Here is a 6,915-nt window from a genome sequence, read left to right as displayed (position 1 = left end):
GGCGTTTCTTGATCCACTTAGACTTGAGCTTTGTACAGGATGATAAGAATGGATCAATTTGCATTCTTCTGCATGCTGACCTCCAGTTGAACCAGCACCATTTGTTGAAAATGCTCTTTTTTTCACTGGGTGGTTTTAGCTCCGTTGTCAAAGATCAAGTGACCATAAGTGTGTGGGTTCATTTCTGAGTCTTCAATTCTATTCCGTTGATTTATCTGCCTGTCTCTGTACCAATACCACACAATTTTTATGACTATTACTCTGTAATACTGATTGGGGTCAGGGATGGTGATTCCCCCAGAAGTTCTTTTATTGTTGAGGATAATCTTGGCTATCCTGGGTTTTTGTTCTTCCAAATGAATCTGCAAATTGCTTTCTAACTCTATCAAAAGCTGGGATTTTGATGGAGATTTCATTGAATCTGTAGATTTCGTTCAGCCAGATGGCCATTTTTTACTATATTAATCCCCAATTTATGAGCATGGGAAATATTTTCATCTTCTGAGGTCTTTTTTGATTTCATTCTTCAGAAACTTGAAGTTCTTGTCATATGTATCTTTCACTTGGTTGTTCAGAGTCTCACCAAGATATTTTATATTATTTGTGGCTATTGTGAAGGGTGTCATTTCCCTAATTCCTTCCTCAGGTCAATTATCTTTTGAATAGAGGCAGAATACTGATTTGTTTGAGTTAACTTTATACCCAGCCACTTTGCAGAAGTTGTTTATCTGGACTTCATAAAATTGAAAAACAAGGCAAAGGCAAAGGACACTGTCATGAGGACAAAACAGCAAGCAACAGATTGGGGAAAGATCTTTACCAATCATAAATCCAATGAAGGGCTAATATCCAATATATACAAAGAACTTAAGAAGTTAAACTCCAGAGAACCAAATAACCCTATTTAAAAAATGGGCAACAGCGCCAACCAGAGAACTCTCCACTGAGGAAACTCAAATGGCCAAGAAGCACCTTACTGAATGTTCAACATCCTTAGTCAGCAGGGAAATGCAAATCAAAACGGCCCTGAGATTCCACCTCACACCAGTCAGAATGGCTAAGATCAAAAACTCAAGTGATGGCAGATGCTGACGAGGATGTGGGGAAAGAGGAACACTCCTCCATTGTTGATGTGATTGCAAAGTGGTACAACCACTCTGGAAATCAGTCTGGAGTTTCATTAGAAAATTGGACATAGTACTGCCTGAGGACCCAGCTATACCACTCCTAGACGTATACCCAAAAGATGCTCCAACATACAACAAAGACACATGCTCCATTATGTTCATAGCAGCCCAATAGGCTATTTATAATAGCCAAAAGGTGGAAAGAACCCAGATGTCCCTCAACAGAGGAATGGATAAAGAAAATGTGGTACATTTATACAATGAAGTAATACTCAGTTATTAAAAACAGTAACTTCATGAAATTCTTATGGAAATAGATATTAGAAAATATCATCCTGAATGAGGTAATGAGTACCTGAATAAGGTAATGGCTAGTTTTGTGTGTCAGCTTTAAACAAGCTGGAGTTATCACAGAAAAGGAGACTCAGTTGTGGAAATGCCCTCATGAGATCCAGCTGTAAGGCATTTTCTCAGTGGTCAAGGTGGGAGGACCCAGTCCATTGTGGGAGGTGTGGTCACTGGGCTGGTGGTCTTGGGTTCTACAAGAAAGCCAGCTAAGCAAGCCAGGGGAAGGAAGCCAGTAAGTAATATCCCTTCATGGCCTCTGCATCAGCTCCTGCTTCCTGACCTACTTGAGTTCCAGTCCTGACTTCCTTTAGTGATGAACAGCAATGTGGAAGTGTAAGCTGAATAAACCCTTTCCTCTCCAAGTTGCTTCTTGATCATGATGTTTTGTGCAGGAATAGAAACCCTGACTAAGACACCCAGTCACAAAAAACACACATGGTATTCATTCACTGATAAGTGGATATTAGGCAAAGAGTTTGGAATAACCAAGATACAACTCATGGACCACATGAAACTCAAGAATTAAAAAGAACAAAGAGTGGATACTTCAGTCCTACTTATAAGGTAGAGCAAAATAATCAAGGGAAATAGAGGGTGGGTGGGATTTGGGAGGAAGAAAGGAGGGAGAGGGGAAAAAGAAGGACCGAATCAGGTATGGGAGAAGATGGAGGAGATGTATGGAGGGTCAGGAAATCGAACAGAGTTGTGTAGCAACGGGGATGAGGAACTGGGGGTAGCAACCTGATGCCAGGAATTCAAGAGCATCCAAGATGCCAAGATGCCAAGAAGTGCTTGCTGACAGGAGCCTGATATAGCTGTTTCCTGAGACGCTTTGCCAGATCCTGACCAATACAGATGCAGATGCTTGAAGTCAATCATTATACTGATCACAGGGACCCCAATGGAGGAGTTAGGGAAAGGACTGAAGGAGCTGAAGGGACATTTTCTGGCATTAATGGCAGGGGAGGGCCCTGGTCCTGTGAAGGCTTGATGCCCCAGTGTAGAGGAATGCTTGGGTGGTTAGGTGGCAAGAGTGAGTGGGAGGGTGGGAGAATACCCTCATAGATACAGGGTAAGGGGGGGGTATGGGATAGGGGAGGTTTGTAGAGGGGAAACTAAGAAAGGGGATAACATTTGAAATGTAAACAAATAAACTATCCAATTTAAAAAACAAAAAAACAAAACAAACAAAAAAGGAGTAGAGGACAGTTCAATGAATACAATTCAGTTCAGTTCAGACAATGTAGAGAAGTTCAGTTGTGTTTAGTTCAGTGTAGCTTGGTGCCATTCAGTTGAATGCACTTAAGTTCGGTTGAGTTCATGCCGTTCAGATCAGTTCCATTCAGTTCATGCAGTCCCTGTAGTCAGTGCAGTCAGAGCAGTTCAGTTTGTCAATTTCAGAGTCTGTTTTCCCAAGCAGAGCAATTCAGTGAAAAGCCGAGAGAAGACAGTTTGAATCAATCAGCTTGAAGAGGAGTTTTTAGCCAGAACAACTGAGTTGAATCAGCCAGCTGGTTAGAGTTCAGAAAGTACTAGAAAGGGTGAGCTTGTTTAGCAGTAAGCCTTACATGTATTACATCTGAATGTTACTTTTACACAGGAATTTAAAAATACTAGACATGCAATAATGGACATGCTGACCAGCAAAAAATCTATGACATACAACATGGATGATTTCCTATGAAAATCCCTCTATTTACATTGGCATGTCCACTGATGGTGCCATTGTTTTGTTTGTACATCTGCTGTTGAGATTTCATGTTTATAGTTTTACTATCATTATGTAGAAAATAAAATCTTGCAGCAAACTTCCTGGCCCTCTGGCTTTCTGAAGCCTTCTCTTCCTAGATGTGAGGGAAGAGTTGCAGATATATCAATTCTGACTGGGTGTGCCTTAGGCAGTTTTTCTCTGCAGTTCTCACATTTGTGGCTTTACTTTTTTAACTGCTCTCTGTTTATTGCAAAAAGAGAGAGCTCCAGTTATTTGTGGGTGTAAGAAGAAATTAGATTGCAGTTAGGAATTATACCGGTTTAGGAAAGTAGAGTATTAGGGTCTCTTCTAAGCTTCATGACCTCATTAGCAATGAGTAGTTGGGTAGGTTGCAAATTCCAGAGAAATTTTCTGCTTGGAGTGGACCAACAAGACAACGGTTGGTCACTACCCAGGTATAAATGTTATTCTTGCACCTTAGGGACATCATCAATACGATTTATATGCATGGCCTCACTTTTCACCCCAAACTGATATTCAATTCACGGGACTCATCCTGTTTCACAGTTTGGAATTCTGGGATTATAAACAAGACTCAACCAACCTGGCTACACTAATTTTATGCAGCAGAGTGATAGAAATTTAGCTACAGTAGTCAGGCAAAAGAAAACTAAGGGATGCCTAAATTCAAACTAATAAGGTTATAATTTGCTAGAGGCACCATCCTATATATAGAAAAGAATCCACTAAAATTATTCAAAATGCTATGAAATTTACCAGTGTTTCCCTATGAAAAAACAACACACAAAACCTAGAATTACGGTTGTGTATAAGCAGAAAATCAGTTAATGGTAACAGGATAAATTCACTAAAATGTCTAGTATAAGCTATTGTCCATAACTGAACCATACCTAGAATGTCAGTACTATACCTCCAAGGGTCAAGAAATGTCACAGATGGGGAAAAGGAGGAAAGGATCCAAGGAAAGGTGGTAGTTATATAAAACACTGCATGGTGTGGTTTTGCATGCTTGAGTTCACAGCAGCAGTGATCATCTGCACAAAATCCATGAAAACTATGTATCATTTGTATTGTGTCATGAAGTGAAGAGGGAATCATGGGGTTCCAGTATCCCCTGACAAGTTATATGTAATTAATGACTAGTGGAAATGGGTGAAACATTTTATTTAATGGTCTAATCACATATATTTTCATTTATGTTCTTGTAAGAAACTCTAATGAAACTTATTGAATCACTATATATACATATATGTACATATATATATATATATATATGGGAGAGAGAGAGAGAGAGAGAGAGAGAGAGAGAGAGAGAGAGAGAGAGAGAGAGAGAGCAGTCATATTATTTGGCCCAATATCACACTTTCAAAAGGGTCAGGAAAGGGGAGAGATTTTTCTATATTTTTAGAAATATACAAAACAGAGTTGTATAATTTCTGTTCAAACCTGCCCATAGTGGTTTAAAGCTATAATCATAGCACTCTAAAAGCCAACCAGGTTCAGAGTCAGCCTGAGCTATATAACAAGTCTCAGGAATTCTGAAAACCCAGAACATGTATGAATTAGGTTCTCACTTCACTTTTGGAAAAAAAAAAATATCTCCATTTTGTGTGTATATATATATATATATATATATATATATATATATATATATATATATATATATGAGAAATTGACACGGACATGGATAGACACACACACACACACACACACACGCGCGCGCACACACACACACACAGAGAGAGAGAGAGAGAGAGAGAGAGAGAGAGAGAGAGAGAGAACAAAAAGAAAATAAAACAGAGGTTGGTTAGTGAATGCACACCTATGTGTTTCAATCGAAATGATATATTTCAGTGTTGAGATGGCATTTTGTTATTTAAAAGTACAAATAAACGAACAACATTATATCCTAAGAGACACATGTCATGATTGCTACTTTATGAGCTGTAGAAGGAGAGATGTGACGTGGGAATTATTCTGGCATGAGATTGGATAAGTGAAAAGAAAGTTTTCCTTTAAAATAAAAAAACAGTTAAAGTAACTTTCCCAATATGACAGCTATTTCAAGAAGGCCTGGTAGTAGTCAACATCACTACGCTGCTGGAACTGTGATGTAACATTGAGAATGTGCAGAAGAAGGGAGATTGAGAAGTCTTTACTCCAGGGAACTTGCTAGAAGCTTTTCTAGAGAGCAAGCAACATGTGCATGCTGGTGCTTTGCGCCTTCCCAGCTGCACAGTCCTTGAGGAAGCAACACCAGCTTCCTCTTAAATAGAAATAGCTGACCTAAGCAAAGGGAAGCCAAGCAGCTCCAGAGGTTATGCACACTCATGTGATAATTAGCTGACAGGAGAGAGGCAAATATTTACAGTGGATTGGGGTTGAATCAAAGTAAGAACTTGAGAAAGAGAATTTGTCCCTTGGAGGCATTAACACTTGAAACACAGTTTCAGGGATTGATTGTGACATGATTCAGATGAACGTGTGAAAGTTATGCAGTAAAAGCAACGATGCCGTAAATAAAGCATACCTACTTAACTGTTTCAGGGGAATGGTGTATGATCAAACCTGAAGGATCAAACAAACAAAGGTCTGAATGAAGCCTAGATCGAGATGAGCAACAGCATTCTAGTCCTGGTGTTCATAAGGATTATAGATGGCTTTGCCTTTAGATACAGTCTACAATTCCAATGGATAGGAAGCCAGAGCTGAAGCCATCAGCTTCTCATAATCCCACATACAGGCAAGCCATGGGAAGCAAGCCAGCAAGCAGTACCCCTCCATTGCTCCCATATTAGCCTCTGCCTCTAGGTTCCAGCCCTGCTTGAGTTCCTGTCATGATTTCTTCCAATGATGGATTGTGATCTGGACATCTAAGCCAAAATAACAATTTCCTCCCCAACTTGCTATTTGGTCATGGTTTTTCAATGCAGTTATAGGAACCATGACGAAGACAAGATCAAAACAAAACAAAACAAAACACTAGTTTGGACTAAGAAAACAAACTATAGAAAAGATGATCCACGTTATCCACTGGCTCTCCCATAAATTAATCTGGAAGGAGTATCCAGTCTCTTACGGGCACCTGAAATCACCAGGTGGAAGAGGGCATGTGTTGATTGAAGTACATTGACATTTGAGACAATGGACACCGGGTTTTTTAAATGATTGTTATATGGGGCTGGAGAGATGGTTTTTAAAAGCATTGCATTCTCTTGCAGAGAACCTGATCACCATTCCCAGCACACACATGGCAGCTTGCAAGCATTTATAACTCCAGTTCCAGGGGTTCAGATGTGCTTTTCTGATCTCTGTGGATTCTAGGTACAAATTGAATGCATATAAACATATGTGGGCAAAACACATAAAAATAAATAAATAAATAAATAAATAAATAAATAAGTAAATCCAAACTGTCACTATATGTGCCCAATGCTTTAGCTCCTGCTAGGTAGGACTTAGGGTCAACATCTCACACACAGGCCCAGTGAAGTATGAACTGGATTTTTACCTTTCTTTGTCATCGTGACTGGGGAATGTAGTCTCAAAGCTTGTGATATTCAGTTTGAGGATTGCCATAACTAAAATGCAAAAAGGTGGGTTGCTTAAAACAAGAGAAATGGGTTATTTCCCATTAGAAATTTGAAATCAAAATCACAGCAGGGCCATACTTCATTTAAATTCCATAGCAGAAATAATTATTTATAT

The sequence above is a fragment of the Rattus rattus genome, chromosome 3, assembly GCF_011064425.1.
Source record: "Rattus rattus isolate New Zealand chromosome 3, Rrattus_CSIRO_v1, whole genome shotgun sequence".
Taxonomy (NCBI): domain Eukaryota; kingdom Metazoa; phylum Chordata; class Mammalia; order Rodentia; family Muridae; genus Rattus; species Rattus rattus.
The sequence above is the reverse complement of the archived record's forward strand: the minus strand, read 5'-3'. Positions refer to the sequence as shown.